Here is a 9,695-nt window from a genome sequence, read left to right as displayed (position 1 = left end):
TCACTTTGTATACTATTACAAGTTTAGTACTGTACCTGTAAGTTTTGACCCATATTCTTTTTTATGAAATTATAAACACTAATTATTGTCATATTTAAGGGAGAGCATATTTACATAAAAAGACCATTATGGTCACTATTCCCAAGTGGATCCATCATGATTTTTCTTTTAATTACAGACTGGTTGCTTGAAAACATCTTGTAAACCTAATCTGTCCTAGGTATTTTTACAAACTGGATTAGGAAGCAAACATTAAATACAGTATATCCATTTCAGTTTCTATTCCCTTTCAGTTTCCCAATTCATATTCATTAAGCCGAAATCCCCTGGTGATAAAAACATCACCATAGCTACAAACCTCACTAAACATTATATAGAGAGCTACTTGTGTATATATAGACGGACAGGTACATACTGTATATACAGAGTATTGTGTGTAGATTTTTGCAGAGACAAATGTATATTTTGTAAGACATATTGCAGCTTGTGCATGTCCAGGTCAGAATGTTTAGAATTCAGAAGTGAGAGATGCTGGGGTTGGCATGTTGTATGAGTCTCAACTTTCGTAGGATGCCACAGGAGGCAGTGCCTTAAGGAAACAGGCTTGGTCTCAGGCGGAAGGAGTCTTAGCAACTGTCTCCTGCCAGTAAGGCCCCTCCCACAGGGTCTGCAAATGAGGGTGTCCCTCTATGTCTTGTGTTTTAAGATAAATTTAGTATTTTAAGATACTATGGGATTGATTTACCGATTTATGCTCACTCAAGAGGCTGTGGGCTAGACCTTTACTGCTTTACAGGCAATCATACAGGAGAATGTCAATTTATCCTGAATTGTATCTTTAATGAGCTTATAGTGAATGAAATTGACAAATAGTGTGACATGACAGTTTCTATATACCTGTATATTATCAGTTGTATACCATTGAAGTATTTATCTCCTCAGTGATGCAGGGATAAAAATCTAGGGATTACAGTGAAGAAGGAACAATATAGTTCTCTCCCTCAGCCTGTCTGTACATGGCATATTCTCATCATCCTTTGTAGAACAGCCCATAATAAGTCATAGCTAACACATTGCCATACCCATTGCTATGTACATTTATTCTGGTGCAATAATGCTTAATTTAATACAGCCAGAATACAAATACGAATACTTATGATGGAACCCCTGCTGTCTGAGATTTTTATATCAATAGCCTCATGAGTGACTGCACTTGGAGGAATGGACAAGTCATATTTACCTGCTGCTGATATATTGTAGATACTGTAACCTTGGTTTGCTTAGCCCAACACAAAAAGCCTTAAAAATCCTACTAAAATTTGTCCTTCAGGTGTGCCACTGAATATGATTCATACAGTATGTTATCTTGAAAAAGGCTGTACTTTGTATAACCACCAGATGGAAGCATTACACAAATTTACACTTGGTCATGTACAATAAGGGTTGTTATGCTCTAATTCTGTTTGTTTGGTCGATTGTATGTGAATATTGTTTTTGTCTAGTAATATTCCTTAATAATAGTTACAGCAAAACATCCTAGAAAAAAATAATCTTTTGTAATTATCCCAAAATATATTCAGGATTTTATATTTAATTCAAACTCTCTGGGTTAACTGGCTAAATGCCCTTCCCATAGAATGCTCATTTAAAAAGGAAATGGCAGGTGAGTTATAAATGATAATAATTCACACAATTATACTGTAACTGATTATTTTCTTGTCTTCAAAAACATATCCTTATGTTTTCTGTGAAAACATATTCAAGCATATTTCTAGTGCTTTTGACTTATACTGTTTATTTTTTGTGTAAATATTTCAGAGAAAAAAGTACATTTTGTAAGACATATTGCAGTGGTTGCATGTCCAAGTCAGATTGTTCAGAAGTCGGAGATGCTGGGATTGGGCAGGTTGCATGACTTGTGCAGGATGCCACAATACCTTAAGGAAAAAAATGCTTGGTTTTCCGGTGCCAGGAGTCTTAGTAGCTGTCTCTGCCAGTAAGCCCCTCCCTCAAAAGGTCTATAAATGAGTGTATCCCCGAATCGGCTGGTTGTTGGAATAGGGGGACTGCCTGCTGGGGTGACCTCCGTAACAGTCATTAAGTATTAGTTGCAATGCCAGTGTAGCGGCAGGGCTTATTAAAGTACAGGAACTAAGTTTGCTGCTCCCTTGCCAGTCTTTCTCTCCTTCATCTCAGTGGTGCTTGATACAGAGAGGCCATTCCATTTGGTTCACACTTAAGGTGTTTTTCTAGCTGATAGAGTGTCCTGATAAGGAACAACTCCCAATGCTGAGATTCCCCAGCAACTCTAACAAATGGTCATCTCTGGCGCCTCAAAGTCTGGGAGATTCTGGGAGAGTCTCATCCCAAGTTGTTTACAACTTTAAGGTCAGAGTGCATTGTTACTCATCATCAGCCAATCGGGAACTGGTAGGGCAGGTTAACCCCACGTGGGTCTCGAATGCCGATGGAACTTTCAACCAATGAACGATCGCAGTTCCTCCAGGTAAAACTCAGCGCGCCTCCTGGACATTCTCAGACTCAGAGCTCCTCCTGAACATCCTCAGACTCAGCCCAGACCACCACATAACGGCCAGTGTGTCCGAATGCAGGACTTTCCTTTGTTCTAAGAGTCGAGAAAGGAGGTAGCCAGTGCGTAACTAGAGGATCCACCTGAGGTTAGCCCTTGTGAACCCACTGGGAACGCTCACCTGATCAACGAGTAAACTACGGTCGGAACTGTGGACAGCTGAATACAAGTGTTCAGAACTAGCGCTTCATCAGGAACGAACCAGTTTTCTTCATGCCTAAAGAGCGTGACCTGCTGGGACCCACAGTCACTTTTCTCCTGTGCACAAACTCTGCCAGTTTCAGCCAACACTAACTAGCCGGTCTTCAGAGAGCATCAGCAGTGCATCGCAGCAGAAATCTCTCCCTCCTTCTCCCACGTTGCAAGCCGCAACAGCACTGCCTGGCACAGAGCCAGAAAGTGGCGATTGGACATAGCAACAAGCTTGCCACTGCTTCTTTGTGTCAGCGGGAGATCTGAATCCACACAGATCAGATGAGTATTCAACATTCTGCATTACAGCTCGAGAATTCAATTGTTACCTCAACCTGAGTTGATATAAATTTAATTCCCATGAGTGATACACTTGCTTTTGAGTATCTAGTGTAGAAGTTGTAATCCAAGTTCATTTACGAAACGGTCTAAATGAATGATATACCAAATGTATGTCCCTCTTGGTATTTGTAACTCTTCATTATTGAATATATGCCTTTTGTATTCTGCTAACCCTCACAATAAGATCTGTTATGTTTATATGCACATTTGATGTATTAATAAATGTATTCTCGTGTATTAGTATCCGTGTGTGTGCATTGTTTGAGTTATCCCGCAAGGTTGATTCTAATAGCCATTAGAAGAATAATTTTGTGACTTACTGCTACAATTAATAATTGTCCCAGTTAAGCACAAACCCCTACATTTACTGGTGTCTCGTGAGAGGATGCCTACACCAGTCTTAGTTGCTGTATAAAAAATCTGGTTAAGGACTTAAACATTCATCAGAATAATTTTTATAGAACTATCTAGTGTAATATTTGGTGTAATATTTCTGTATAGCATTGTGGTGCAGTGGTTAGCATCACTACCTTGCAGCACTGAGGCCCTGGTTCATCCCCAGACCTGCAGTGCTATTTGTGGAGTTTGTGTGGTTTTCTTCTGGGCACTCCTTCCATACTCCAAAGACATACTGGTATGTTATTTGACTTCTAAGAAATTTGGCCCTAGTGTGGGTTTTTGTGTGTTTGTGTCTGTGTGCCCTGCTATTGACTGGTGTCTTGTCCAGAGTATACCCTGCCTTGTGCCTATTGCTTTCCAGGATACGCTCTGGCTCCCACGCAATCCTCAATCGGAACAGTTAGAAAATGGATGGATATTAATATTTCTTATTAATACATTAGTGCATGATAGAGAAATCTATTGTACAATGTAAATATTATTCTGTACTCCAAAAAACCTAGGGGTTTTTAACGAAGCATTCAGACGTAGCTAACAGAGTGTACACTTGTTTCAGCTTATCATATTTAATAAATGTACCTGTATTTTATTTAGCAACATGACTGTTACTGCTAAAGAAAATGTGCCTAAAGTTCCCACTGTCATTTAGACCACATGTTAGAAATCATATGTTAGAAATCCTACAAAAGTCTTGGCAAGGGTGTCTGCTTTAAATACATTTTTCAATCTAGGCTAAGAAAAACCCATTGGCACTTGTTGGCTTTGATACCAGTACTATCCTTTAGTATTCACGTGTCCAGCATTAGATTATTAATGGGCCCCTAATAGCCTCAACACCATGCAATCTTTTATTTGATGGCCTGTTCTGCAGCAATATAATTTAATAGGGTTTTCTCAAGGTGGAATAATATACAATATATACTGTACTGAATATGTTAGTGGGAAGCAATAGGAACTACTGTGAATTGCTCAATTGATTATTTTACTATCAGCTGTCTAAATCTTTTGTACCCAAAGCAGTGTTTAATATTTATTAGTAAGGCACTGCTTTTTCATTTCTTCCCACTCACCTTTCCTGGCTTCATGACTGCAACTTAAATACATGCCATTACTCAGAAAAGGCATCTCAGGATTTTTGGCAATTCTTGGGAAAACTGTGCCGCTTTTTCTGATTGAGGCAGTGTTTTCCATATGCCTCCCATACAATGCTTTAAAAACAAATTTATCTCTTCCTTCCTGAACAATGGCTTACCAACATGTGGTGCAAAATACATAGAAATTAGCCTTGAACCTGGAATGTGAAGTATTACTAAAAAATGCTGAATCAGATCAAACTATTGATTTGACTTAAATGCATTATCAATACCAAAAGAAAATATAACAGGAATGTTTTGCTGTAATTTTTTAAAAAATTATTATTACTAAACATGAACCCATAATTGCTTGTTTCCTTGTATCCTTTTCCAGCACAAATACCTGGTCTCACAAAGGACAGTTCACTCCACTCTGCCACACCCTTATATACCCTGAGCACATGAATTTATCTTAATTAACTAAATTATCTAAATTAAATTTTTCTTTTTCACCACAAAATGGGAAAAAGGGGTTATAGACTATGCATTTATTAGACTTACAGTAGAATTACTTCATATCAATGGTTTTTAAATCAGGGCAGATGGGAAAGTAGATCACTTTTTGAGAATGTTGTGTTATTTTTACTGGCCTCCAGTTCCAAATTTCTGGGTTTCTGGTTTTAAGAGAAATTCCTCCTTATGTTTTCTCACTTCTAGTGCCTCTATAGTTACATTAAACTATGCAACAATCAAAATAACACTCATGCCAATGCCTCTACGTAAGTAGGTACTGTAGGTTCCTTTTCAGGCCATAAAAGCCCATCAGGAATGGGTGGCAAGGGCCATGCTCCAGCCAGCCTATTACCCCCCAGACGGATTAACCCCCAATACTCACTTGGAAAGCAGGCTGAGTGGACCTGGGAGCAATCTGAAAGGAATTAGAGCAAACTAAATCACTTGCCCCTACCTGGGATTAAACCCAGGACCTTCTGGTCAGGAGCTAGACACCCTTGCCATCTGAACTACCATGGCTCCGGAATGCCTCTACCTGTATGTACATTGTCAAAAATCAGCTTTTTCAAGGAAAAAAGGAAGTATATTTAATTCATTTGTAAATAAATAAGTCCAGTTTTCTACCTTAAGAAACACAGTAAGAAAAGGATAATTTAACCAATGATATCCCTACACGGCCATGAAGTATGCATGTCATTTTCATGCAATTAGCCAGTTTCATTCTGCTGATGTGTAATCATGCTGGAGTCACTGCAGTCTGAAAACTATGCTGAAAGATCAAACAGATCTGGTCCAGGGCCAGCGTAGTGATCTGGCTTGTCCTCACAGAACTACAGATTGCTGGAGCTGATTATCTCATTTTCTGGGCATTTTCTTTCACAGACAGGTCATCACAAATCATACTGAAAAGACCAGGCCTTCAGTCATGCTATTGGCATCCATGTCATCTTCAGTGTTTAAGCAGGACTCAAGCTCTTATCCAAGCTGTTCTTGTCTAAATGAAAACAAAGTCTCTTGAAAGGCTTTTTATACAGATTCTCAAATATTTTTTGTACATAGCATTTCTATAAAATTGTATGACTTGATATCCTAGTGAGCAAAACCATTCAGTCAACAAACCTCTAATGTAAATGACTATGTGCCTACTACCTTAGACTGCTTTGATATGCATCAGTACATTTGTTTACAGATTCTAAATCAATATCTTTCAAGAAAATAAGGAATAAGATAGAAAACAGTTTTTGATTATCTAATACAGTATATACATAAAATTAATAAATGTTGTGTTTTCTGCAATGCTAAAGAGTTTACTTCTCTGAATGTAAGAAGCCAATCTGATTGTACACGGTGTTCACACTAAGGGCAGCAACAGCACATACAGTATGTCCAGTAACTCACAACTAACAACCCTCTGAAGCTACTGTAAGTTGGTGTGAGCCTGGTCAGTACCTTGGTGGGAGACCTCCTGGGAAAGCTAAGGTTGATGCTGGAAATGGTGTTAATAGGGCCATTAGGTACAGTAGGTCTCGGATGAGACCTATAACTGAGGTCCTGACTCTCTGTGGTCATTAAAAATCCCAGGGCGTTTCTTGAATAGAGTAGGGGGTGTTACCCTGGCATCCTGGCCAAATTTCCCATTGGCCTTTACAATCATGGCCTCTTAATAATCCCCATCTATTCTCCTCCTCAAAGATAGCTCTGAAACTCTTATTTCCGTTGTAGTTTTCTCACTCTAATGAGGCTTGAGTTGAGGCCTAAAATAGAAGGATCTCATCTGCACCACTACTTGCACACCTAGAAATAAAGGAAATGAAAAACGTAACAAAAAGTACTGTATATCAGAAAGCTTTTATAAGAGGAAGACCACTAAGAAAACTATGCAAGCAGGCAGACACTGAGAAGGAGGATGGATAATAAATCCTGATTAATTGAACATCCAGAGAATTAAAACAGAAAAGACAGAGAGGCCATAGAACAGAGCATTTAAATTAAAAAAAGTATTGCAGACTAGCAGGATGGTTGCTGAAAAAGTGACATAGCATGAAAATTAAAGTTGTAGAGTCTTGTATTAGTTGTACTGTATGTACAGTATTAGCTACTCACCATTTGTGAGACTTTGGTGTTTGCAGTTAAAAGAACTGAAGAATAGTTTGGCTGCTGTAAGAAAGTGGCTGCGAGTATCACAGTGTTTGTCAAAGGCACTGTAGAAAAGATGACTAAGTCACTTGCAAGACAGGGTAAAATAGCAACTGCTAAGTATGTTAAGATCTGAGCGAAAGAGGAAGTCAGTAGGGTGGTTGGTTCAATTCCCAGGGTGCTATCTACATGGATTTTCAGTTCTGTCCCCTTATAATAATAATAAGCTTGAAATGATTTGAACCACCAAGATATCTTGATTCACAGTGTCGAAAGCAACACTGAGATCAAGAAGAATGAGGATAGAAAGAGAACCAGAATCATAAGTTATTAGAAGTTCTTGTTCCCTTGTTCTTGTGGGTTTCCTCTGGGTGCTCCAGTTTCCTCCCACAGTCCAAAGACAATGTTAAATGGCTTCTGAGAATTTTGGCCCTGGTGTGAGTGTGTCTGTGTCTGCCTTGCAATGTACTGGCATTCTGGCCAGGCTATATCCTGTCTTGTGCCAATTGCTTGCTGGGATAAACCATTAATTTTTTTCCCCACATTGTAACAACTGAAAATCAGCTTTAATATTAAAAAAATACTTTGCCGCAAAAATCATTCTGATAGTTTTATTTAGACAAACATTTTAAAACAAATCATCGAAAAGGTCTATATGTCTATATAGGTCTATATGTCCAAGAGGGATCAAACATTTATTATTTCCCTTATTTCACTGTCTAAATAATTTACTAACATCATTTACTAACTATCCTGCTAGAATAATGGAAAATTACTAACTGCAACTTAAGTGTGAGCTGGCTACGCGCCTGGGATGTGACGGCAGAGCCAGCTTCGGGCAGCCTGACCAGAACTGAGAGTGCCTGATATCTGCTTAAGCCATGATTAACAAAATCAAGTAGTACATAATGTCTGCTTAAACGATAATTAAAGCAACCCAGGAATATTCTTACAATTCTTACAGTTTATCACGTACCAAGGTTAGCAGCCTTGGCTTTACGCCATATATGGCACGGAATTGTGCTGAAACTGTTCTGGGTGGGTTTTCTGTTTGTGATTTTATATAAAAAGCGTCCTTTTGTATCAATGAGTCGAGTCAGTGCTTCATCGGCTTTGGCTCTTGTATACGGGATACGTAATAAAGGAAACGCCTGCTTCATACACACAAGGATTGCATCCTCTTCAGAAGGTGACTTTCTGATATCCTTTGGGAGAGAGCTCCAGAGCTTTGAGGCATAACAGGAGATGGCCCTGTCCCCCATAGAGTGTAGAAGGGCATGGGGGACAGTTACGAGACCAGAATTAGAAGAGCAAAGGTTGCGAGATGGGGAGTAGGGCGATAATAGCTGACAGGTACTGAGGTGTCAAGCCATGCAGAGCCTTATAGGTGAGCATGAGGATTTTGAAGTCGACACAAAACGTGACAGGAAGCCAGTGCAAGGACTCCAGGATAGGAGTAATGTGATCACTTACACTAGACCTGGTCAGGATTCTGGCTGCTGAATTCTGGACATACTGCAGTTTGTTCAATGTGGATTTAGATACCCCAGCAAGTTGTGCATTACAGCAGTCAATTCGGGAGAACAAAAATGTGTTGATCAGCTTTTTAGCCACAGTTAGTGATAATATAGGGCGTAGTCTAGCGATATTTCTGAGGTGAAAGAAAGATGTTTTGACAATATTCTTTACATGTGGGTTGAATGTCAAGCCTGAATCAAATATCTCCTCAAGGTTTTTCAATTTAGACTGAAGCTCAAGTACAGTCCCATCCACAGATAGGATTACAGCATTGGCTTTACAGTTGATGGGGGGTGCCAATAAGCATGACTTCAGTCTTGTCACTGTTAAGACGAAGGACATTTTGAATCATCCAAGTTTTTACAGAATGTCAGAGATGCAATTACTGTAAATAGAATAGAGACAGCCAAATTAGTATCAGGTTTGGTATAGATGTATATTTGAGTATCATCAGCATAGAAATGATAGTTCATGGCCATGTGATCTTAAAAGCTGACCAAGTGGAAACATGTAAATGCTGAAAAGTAAGGGGCCCAGTATTGAGCCCTGAGGAACACCAGACATAGCAAGACCAATTTCAGACCTAAATCCACCAAGAGCAACAAAGTGACAGCAATTGGTGAGGTACTGTAAGACTTGAACCATTTTAGAGCAGTGTCCGAAACTCCAAACACAGTCTCAAGACAAGAAAGTAAGATGTCATGGTTAACAGTGTCGAAAGCAGCACTGAGATCAAGAAGAATGAGGATAATAGAGAACCAGAATCATAAGCTATTAGAAGTTCTTGTTCCCTTGTTCTAGTGGGTTTCCTCTGGGTGCTCCAGTTTCCTCCCACAGTCCAAAGACAATGTTAATTGGCTTCAGAGAAATTTGACCCCGGTGTGAGTGTGTCTGTGTTTGCCCTGCAATGTACTGGCATTCTGTCCAGGGTA

This window comes from Atractosteus spatula, chromosome 7 (genome assembly GCF_055471065.1).
Source record: "Atractosteus spatula isolate fAtrSpa1 chromosome 7, fAtrSpa1.hap1, whole genome shotgun sequence".
Lineage (NCBI taxonomy): Eukaryota > Metazoa > Chordata > Actinopteri > Semionotiformes > Lepisosteidae > Atractosteus > Atractosteus spatula.
This window is presented reverse-complemented; position numbering follows the sequence as displayed.